This window comes from Nicotiana tomentosiformis, chromosome 10 (genome assembly GCF_000390325.3).
Source record: "Nicotiana tomentosiformis chromosome 10, ASM39032v3, whole genome shotgun sequence".
Taxonomy (NCBI): Eukaryota; Viridiplantae; Streptophyta; class Magnoliopsida; order Solanales; family Solanaceae; genus Nicotiana; species Nicotiana tomentosiformis.
In genome coordinates, this window is record NC_090821.1 from 53028732 (window position 1) to 53039255 (window position 10524).

The following is a 10524-nucleotide window of genomic DNA, read 5'->3' on the forward strand; positions in this document are numbered from 1 at the left end:
AATCTCCTGAAATTCAACTGCGCGAAAGGATCAACACCCGCTATGTCCGGGAACACCTGGATCTGCACACGAAGTGCAGGGCATAGTATGAGTAGAACCAACTCAGAAAGTAACAATAATAACTAAGGAACTGAAGATAATGAAGAGCTACACAGTTATAGTTCACTTTCAATAATTTCAGCAAAGAATAGACATGCTTTCAAATCCAGCAGTTTAAGTCAAATCAATTTTTTTATACAGTTCAATTTCATGTAATCCGGATATAAAATCTTTCAGAGATTTCACAACAATGACATATAGCAATCAAGTGCAATAACAAATGCAAAGCAAGTACAGCCTCTCAGGCAACAATCACTCAACTCATCACTCGACTCTCAGCCCTCAACACTCACGCTCAATGGGTACCCGTGCTCACTGGGGGTGTACAGACTCCGGAGGGGCTCCTACAATCCAAGCGCCTTAATCCGCACGGACAACTCACGTGCTGCACGGAAACTCATGTGCTATAATATCATGCACGGACAACTCATGTGCCATAATATCCTTACCTCACTAACAGGCACTCGGCCTTACTCAGTCCTCTACCTCTCTAGTCTCTCGGGCTCTCATAAATCACAAAGATTAGTCAAAACAAAGATAACATAGTGCATCAACAAATATCAACAAAGACCGAGGTATGATACGCAAGAAAAATTATGACTGAGCACAAGATAGCAATTAGCAAATAATTCAACAAGTACGTGACCTCTGTAGGTCCCAACAATACTATCACATAGCCTAAGCATGATTTCTAACATGATGTACAGTCAAATTTCTTCAACACATATAGAGCATATAGCTAAAAACAAATTAATCAACTTTACAGTTTCACGAGACGGACCAAGTCACACTCTCCTTGGTGTACGCCCACACGCCCGTCACCTAGCATGTGCGTCACCTCCAAAATAATCACATGACACAAGATTCCGGGGTTTCATACCCTCAGGACCAGGTTTAAAACTGTTACTTACCTCAAGCTGTGAAATTCTCATTTTGTAATGTCCTTTCCTCGTGAATTGGTCTCCAAACGTCTCGAATCTAGCCATAAATAATTCGTTTCAGTCAATAAAATTCATTGGAATTAATTCCATAAGAAAATGCTAATTTTCCATAAAAATTCCAAAAATTAGCTCAAACAATTGCCAGTGGAGCCCACGTCTCGGAGCCTGACAAAAGTTACGAAATTCGAAAGCCCATTCAACCATGAGTCTAACCATACTAATTTTACCAAAATCCGACATCAACTCGACCTCCAAATCATCAAATCTTATTTCAAATCTCTAAGTTCAAAACCCCCGATTTACACCACAAAAACATGTAATCTAGTCGGATTATTCGATGATAATTCAATATTATGGAGTAGAAATGATCACAAGGGAATTACCTCAAGTTTCCCCGTGAAAACCTTGCTCAAAATCGCCCAACCCGAGCTTGAAATGCCAAAAAAATGGCAAAAGCTCGGAACCCCTCTGTTTTTGTATTGACCAGGGATTTTCGCATATGCGGCAACTTGGCCACTTCTGCGCCAACCGCACGTGCGTAAAACGTCCCGCATCTGCGCCTTTGCCCGCATCTGCGCGCCTGTTGCGCTCATGCGCAAGCCGCTTCTGCGCTCGTCCCTCCGCATCTGCGCTCACGCAGGTGCATAATTTCCCTCGCACCTGCGACCACTGCCCCACAGTCCATTTGCGCATCTACGTTTGCCAGGCTCGCTTCTGCGAGCTCGCACCTACGATGGAATTTCCACAGATGCGATTGCAGTAGAGCGCAGAAACTTCAGCTATTTCTTCTAAGTCTGAATTCGATCCGTTAACCATCCGAAACTCAACCGAGGCCCTCGGGACCTCAACCAAATATACCAACAAGTCCTAAAACATCATACAAACTTAGTAGAGTCTTCAAATCACATCCAACAATACTAAAAACATGAATCAACCATAGATTCAAGTCTTAAATGACAAATTTTGCACACAAGTCTTAAATGACATAATGGAGGTACTCAAATTTCCAGAATTGGATTTCGACCCCGATATCAAAAAGTCAACCCCCCGGTCAAACTTCACAAAAATTTAACTTTCGGCATTTCAAGCCTAATTCCACTACGGACCTCCAGATCCGAGGTCGTTTACACATAGGTACATATCCGGTCCATTTTTCTAACTTAAATTTTCAATTTTGAGACTAAGTGTCTCATTTCATTCCGAATTCCTTCCGGACCTGAACCAACTGACCCGGTAAGTCATAAAATAACTATATAGCATATATTGAGCAGTAAATGGGGGAATGGGGTTATAACACTCAAAATGACCGGACGAGTCGTTACATTCTCCCCCTCTTAAACAAACGTTCATCCTCGAACGGGTTTAGAATAATACCTGGAGTCTCAAATAAGTGTGGATATTTGCTCCGTATCTCCTGCTCAATCTCCCAAGTAGCTTCTCCAGATGGCTAGCCTCTCCACTGCACATTCACTGATGCTATGCTCTTTGACCTCAACTTTCGAACCTGTCGGTCTAAAATAGCCACCGGCTCTCCACATAGTAAGTCAAATTATCGCTCAGTTGTACTGTACTGAAATCTAGAATATGAGATGCATCCCTGACATACTTTTGGAGCATGGATACATGGAACACTGGATGAACACTTGATAGACTGGGTGGCAAAGCAAGTTCATAAACCACCTCTCCAATTTTCTTAAGTATCTTAAAAGGCCCAATATACCGAGGGCTCAACTTACCTTTCTTCCCGAACCTCAACACACCCTTCATGGGTGAAATCTTGAGCAGAACCTTCTCCCCAACCATGTAAGTAATATCGTGGACCTTCCTGTCGGCATAACTCTTTTGCCTAGACTGCGCCGTGCAAAACCGATCCTGAATTACTTTGACCTTCTCTAAAGCATCCTGAACCAAGTCAGTACTTAATAGTCTAACCTCGCCTGGCTCAAACCAACCCACCGGAGACCGACACCGTCTCTCATATAAAGCTTCATACGGAGCCATCTGAATACTTGACTGGCAGCTATTATTGTAAGCAAACTCCGCGAGTGGCAGAAATTGATCCCAAGAAACCCCAAAATCAATGACACAAGCGTGTAGCATATCCTCTAATATCTTAATAGTGCGTTGGGATTGTCCGTCCATTTGAGGGTGAAATGTTGTACTCAACTGAACCTGTGTGCCCAATTCTCGTTGCACTGCCCTCCCAAACTGTGAGGTAAATTGCGTACCCCGATCTGAAATAATGGACACCGGCACACCGTGTAGGCGAACAATCTCGCGAATATAAATCCCAGCCATCCGCTCCGAAGAATAATTAGTACCGACTGGAATAAAATGCGCAGATTTTATCAACCGATCTACTATCACCCAAACAACATCAAACTTTCTCAAAGTCTGTGGGAGCCCAACTACAAAGTCCATGGTAATACGCTCCCACTTCCACTCCGGAATTTCAAGTCTCTGAAGCAATCCTCCTGGCCTCTGATGTTCATACTTTACCTATTGACAATTTAAACACCGAGATACAAACCCAACTATATCTTTCTTCATCCGCCTCCACCAATAGTGTTGTCTCAAATCCTGATAGATCTTCGCGGCACCTGGATGAATAGAGTACTGCGAACTGTGAGCTTCCTGGAGAATCAGCTCACGCAAACCATATACATTAGTCACACATAGCCTGCCCTGCATCCGTAATACACCGTCATCTCCGATAGTGACTTCCTTGGCATCACCGTGTTGAACCGTGTCCTTAAGGACAAGCAGATATGAATCATCATATTGGCACTCTCTGATGCGATCATATTAAGAAGACCGAGAAACCACACAAGCCAAAAGCCTGAACATCCAACGCTAAAGGCCTCTCTGCTACCGGTAAATATGCTAAGCTACCCAAACTTTCCGCCTTACGACTCAAGGCATCAGCCACTACATTGGCCTTTCCAAGATGATAGAGAATGGTGATATCATAATCCTTAAGAAACTTTAACCATCTCCGCCGCCGCAAACTAAGATCCTTCTATTTAAACAGATGTTGTAGACTCTGATGATCTGTATATACCTCACACTGGACACCGTACAAGTAATGCCACCAGATTTTTAAGGCATGGACAATAATTGCTAACTCAAGATCGTGGACTGGATAATTCTTCTCATGCACCTTTAACTGTTTGGACGCATATGCAATCACCCTACCGTCTTGCATAAGTACTGTGCCGAGACAAATACACGACGCGTCACAATACACATTATACGAATCTAAACATGTAGGCAACACCAATACTGGAGCTGTAGTCAAAGCTGTCTTGAGCTTCTGAAAGTTTTCTTCACATTCATCCGACCACCTGAATGAAACACCTTTTTGGGTCAATTTAGTCATAGGCGATGCAATATATGAGAATCCCTCCACCAAGCGACGATAATAACCGGCCAAGCCGAGCAAACTCCAAATCTCAGTAACTGAAGAGGGCCTGGGCCAATTCTTAACTGCCTCTATTTTTTTCGGATCCACCTTAATTCCTTCACTAGACACTATATGTCCCAAGAATGCCACCGAACTAAGCCAAAACTCGCACTTAGAGAATTTAGCATAATGTCTCTCCTCTCTCAGCCTCTGTAATACAATACCCAAGTATCGTGCATTCTCCTCCCGATTACGTGAGTACACCAGAATATCATCAATAAATACCACGACAAATAAATCAAGATATGGCTGGAATACACTATTCATCAAATGCATAAATATTGTTGGGGCATTGGTTAGCCCAAAAGACATCACAAGAAATTCGTAGTGGCCATAACGAGTTCTGAATGCCGTCTTCAAAATATACGAATGCCGAATCTTCAACTGGTGATACCTAGATCTCAAATCAATTTTGGAGAACACCCCAGCTCCCTGAAGCTGGTCAAATAAATCATCAATACGCGGCAAGGGATATTTATTATTGATTGTAACTTTGTTCAACTGCCTATAATCGATGCACATCCACATAGTACCATCTTTCTTTTTCATAAACAGAACCGGTGCACCCCAAGGTGACATACTAGGCCTAATAAAACCCTTTTCAAGGAGTTCCTGAAGTTGCTCTTTCAATTCTTTTAACTCAGCTGGTGCCATACGATACAGAGGAATAGAAATGGGCTGAGTGTCATACATCAAGTCAATATCAAAATCAATATCCCTGTCGGGTGGCATACCCGACAGGTCTGTAGGAAATACATCCGGAAAGTCTCACACGACCGGTACTGAATCAATAATAGGAGTATCTACATCAACGTCTTTCACAAAGGCCAATATGACAAGCACCCCTTCCAACCATACGTTGGGCCTTAAAATAAGAAATTACCCTGCTAGGAACAAGATCTAGAAAACCCCTCCATTCAACCTTTGGCAACCCCGGCATCGTCTACGTCACGATTTTTGCATGACAGTCCAGAGTAGCATGACATGAAGACAACCAATCCATACCCAGGATTACATCAAAATCAACCATACTGAGTAATAAGAGATCAACTTTAGTCTCCAGTTCCCCGATAGTTACCACACACGACCGGTACACACGATCCACAGTAATAATATCGCCCACCGGTGTAGATACACAAACAAGTGAAACTAAGGACTCATAGGGCATATCCAGATAATGAGCAAAATACGATGATACATATGAATAAGTGGAACCAGGGTCAAATAATATAGAAGCCTCCCTGTGGCACACTGAAACAATACCTGTGATCACTGCATCTGAGGCAACAACATCTGTCCTGGCAGGAAAAGCATAGAATTGAGCTTGCCCACCACCTGATCGGCCTCCCCCTCTTGGGTGACCCCTAGCTGCCTGACCCCCACCCCGAGCTGGCTGGGCGGGTGATGTAACTGCTGGAACTGGTGTCGTTGGTCGAGAACTCTGCTATGGAGCCCCACTCAACAGCCTAGGATAATCTCTCTTGAAATGACCCAATTCTCCGCACTCGAAACAACCCCTCCTCTGACGGAACTGCTGCTCCTGATAACCCGAAGAATTACCTGTAGAAGCCTGAGCAGACAAGGCATGATTCGAACTCTGCGCTTGTAGTGCACTGAATGAAGACTGGCCTAAGTGAGCACTGTAAGAACTGTGGCAGGCTGATGCACCACGATGAGCTGGACGACCAGCATGAGTGTGTCTGTAAGAACGGCCCCTACTACGGTAAAACTGACCCCCTGAAGGAACACCGCTGAAATCACCAGAATCATGAGGCCTCTTAGCTTCTCTCTCAACCCGCTCCTGGCTACGAACCATCTCAATCTGACGAGCAATGTCGACAACCTAGTCGAAAGTAGCACCAGACACTCTCTCTCTCTAGTCATGAGTAATCACAGCTGAAAGGTGAGGCCATGTATGAATCTCCTGATCCTTTACTTGTCTGTGGGAATCAACTAGATAGCATGACGGGCCAATTCTGAAAATCTCATATCATATTGTGTCGTGGACATATCACCCTGACGAAGCTGCTCAAACTGCCTACGTAGCTCCTCTATGCGGGACTGGGGCACGAACTTCTCCAGGAATAGACCGGAGAACTGCTGCCAAGTAAGGGGTGTTGCACCGACTGGCCTACACCTCTCGTAAGACTCCTACCATCTGAAGGCAACCCCAGAAAACTGAAAAGTAGTGAATGAAACCCCATTGGTCTCTAGAATACCCGCTGTCCGAAGCATCCATTGACACTTATCCAGAAAACCCTAGGCTTCCTCTAACTCGGTACCGCTAAATGGTGGAGGTTGAAGCCTCTCAAATCTCTCAAGTCCCCTCTGCTCATCATCTGCCATAACAGGAACTACCGGGGCCTGAGCAGCTGCAACCAGCTGGGCTGTTAGTGCCCCCAGTATCTGAAGTCCATGTACTACCTAGTCTGGAGTACGGGCAACGGGGGTATGAGTACCTCCCCTGTCCTGAGAAGTGGCAGGTGCGGCCTGAGCCGAAACTACCTGAGCAAGACCAGTGCAGGCTGCCAATATCTGGGCTAAGGTCTCCAGAAGGCCTGGAATCTCAATGGGCAGCTGGTGCCTGAGCTGATCCCGTCGGCTCAACTATATCTGGAATCTGCTCCTGAGCTGGAGCAACTGGTGGTACTACAGGTGCTGGTCCAACTGTGGTACGAGCTATACCTCGACCTCTACCTCGGTCGCGGCCTCTACCAAGACCCGACTTCTCGTGGCCCTAACTGGTGGCAATGGTGGCTGACCGTCTGATCCGGTAGTATGTGTCCTCGCCATCTGTAAGAGAATAGAATAGCAGAAATTTAGTTTCCGGAATCAACAAATTCGCACGACAGAATACAAGAAAGTGAAAATTTCCTAAGGGTTCTGAAGCCCCTCGAAGATAAGTACAGACGTCTCCGTACCGATCCGCAAGACTCTACTAAACCTACTCATGACTCGTGAGACCTATGTAACCTAGGCTCTGATACCAACTTGTCATGACCCAAAATCCCAACCTGTCATGATGGCGCCTATCTTGATACTAGGCAAGCCGATAATATCCATGATCCACAATTTCTTTCAAGTTTAAAAATATAATATTTAAATACAATACAAAATTTTACAAATACTAATATGAACACTCCCCAAAACCTGGTGTCATTGAGTACATGAGCATCTAATATGAATATAAGTCTGGAAAATATGGTCTATAATATTCTGAGACCAAATACAGTAAACAAGGAGATAGAGAAGGAGAGACAAGGTCTGCGGAATACGGCAACTACCTCAAAATCTCTTGAAATTCAACTGCGCGAAAGGATCAACACCCGCCATGTCCGGGAACACCTGGATCTGCGCACGAAGTGCAGGGTGTAGTATGAGTACAACCAACTCAGCAAGTAACAATAATAACTAAGGAACTGAATATAATGAAGAGCAACACAGTTATAGTTCACTTTCAATAATTCCAGCAAAGAATAGACATTCTTTCAAATCCGGCAGTTTAAGTCAGATCAATTTTTTTTATACAGTTCAATTTCATGTAATCCGGATATAAAATCTTTCAGAGATTTCACAACAATGGAAGATAGCAATCAAATGCAATAACAAATGCAAAGCAAGTATAGCCTCTCAAGCAACAGTCACTCAACTCATCACTCGGCTCTCAGCCCTAAGCACTCACGCTCAATGGGTACCCGCGCTCACTGAGGGTGTACAGACTCCGGAGGTGCTCCTACAGCCCAAGCGCCATAATCCGCACGGATAACTCACGTGCGGCACGGACAACTCACGTGCTATAATATCCTGCACGGACAACTCATGTGCCATAATATCTTTACCTCACTAACAAGCCCTCAGCCTTACTCAGTCCTCTACCTCTCTAGTCTCTCGGGCTCTCAAAAATCACAAAGATTAGCCTAGATAAAGATAACATAGTGCATCAACAAATATCAAGAAAGACCGAGGTATGATACGCAAGAAAAATCATGACTGAGCACAAGATAGCAATTAGCAAATAATTCAACAAGTACATGACCTCGGTATGTCCCAACAATACTATCACATAGCCTAAGCATGATTTCTAACATGATGTACAGTCAAATTTCTTCAACACATATAGAGCATATAGCTAAAAACAAATTAATCAACTTTACAGTTTCACGGGACGGACCAAGTCACACTCCCCTTGGTGTACGCCCACACGCCCGTCACCTAGTATGTGCGTCACCTCCAAAATAATCACATGACACAAGATTCCGGGGTTTCATACCCTCACGACCAGATTTAAAACTGTTACTTACCTCAAGCCATGAAATTCTTATTCTGTAATGTCCTTTCCTCGTGAATTGGTCTCCAAACGTCTCGAATCTAGCCATAAATAATTCGTTTCAGTCAATAAAATTCATTGGAATTAATTCCATAAGAAAATACTAATTTTCCATAAAAAAATCCAAAAATTAGCTCAAACAATTGCCAGTGGGGCCCATGTCTCGAAGCCTGACAAAAGTTACGAAATTCGAAAGCCCATTCAACCATGAGTCTAACCATGCTAATTTTACCAAAATCCGACATCAACTCGACCTCCAAATCATCAAATCTTATTTCAAATCCCTAAGTTCAAAACCCCCGATTTACACCACAAAAACATGTAATCTAGTCGGATTATTCGATGATAATTCAATATTATTGAGTAAAAATATTCACAAGGGACTTACCTCAAGTTTTCCCGTGAAAACCTTGCTCAAAATCTCCCAACCCGAGCTTGAAATGCCCAAAAAAGGGCAAAAGCTCGGAACTCCTCTGTTTTTGTACTGACCAGGGATTTTTGCATCTGCGGCAACTTGGTCGCTTCTTCGCCAACCGCACGTGTGGAAAAAGTCCCGCATTTGCGCCTTTGCCCGCATCTGCGCGCCTGTTTGCGCTCATGCGCAAGCCGCTTCTGCACACGTCCCTCCGCATCTGCGCTCACGCAGGTGCGGAATTTCCCTCACACCTGCGACCACTGCCCCACAGTCCATTTGTGTATCTACGCTTGCTAGGCTCGCTTCTGCGAGCTCGCACCTGCAATGGAATTTCCGTAGGTGCGATTGCAGTAGAGGGCAGAAACTTCAGCTATTTCTTCTATGTCCGAATTTGATCCGTTAACCATCCGAAACTCACCCGAGGCCCTCTGGACCTCAACCAAATATACCAACAAGTCCTAAAACATTATACGAATTTAGTAGAGTCTTCAAATCACATCCAACAATACTAAAAACACGAATCAACCATAGATTCAAGCCTAATGAACTTTGAAACTTTCCATTTCTACAAACAACGCCAAAACCTATCAAATCACGTCCGATTAACCTCAAATTTTGCACACAAGTCTTAAATGACATAACAGAGGTACTCAAATTTCCAGAATCAGATTTCGACCCCGATATCAAAAAGTCAACCCCCGGGTTAAACTTCCCTAAAATTCAACTTTCGGCATTTCAAGCCTAATTCCACTATGGACCTCCGAAAATATTCCGGACATGCTCCTAAGCCCAAAATCACCATACAGAGCTATTGGAATCATAAAAATTCCAATCCGAGGTCGTTTACACATAGGTACATAGCCGGTTCATTTTTCTAACTTAAAATTTTAATTATGAGACTAAATATCTCATTTTATTCCAAATTCCTTCCAGACCCGAACCAACTAACCCGGTAAGTCATAAAAAACTATATAGCATAAATTGAGCAGTAAATGGGGGAACATCGTTATAGCACTCAAAATGACTGGCTGGGTCGTTACAGCTATACATCTCTCTCTCTATATATATATACACACACACACACACACACACACACACACACACACACTTCATTGTAATACTTTAATATATAACACGCTTCGTTGTACGACTTTAACTACATATATAGCATGTTATATATAGTATATGTCAGTATATTCATTATTTGTATTACAAAAGTGTTACCATATTACATTTATATTATTTAGATAGTAAATATAAAAGTAATTCAAAAGTTTGA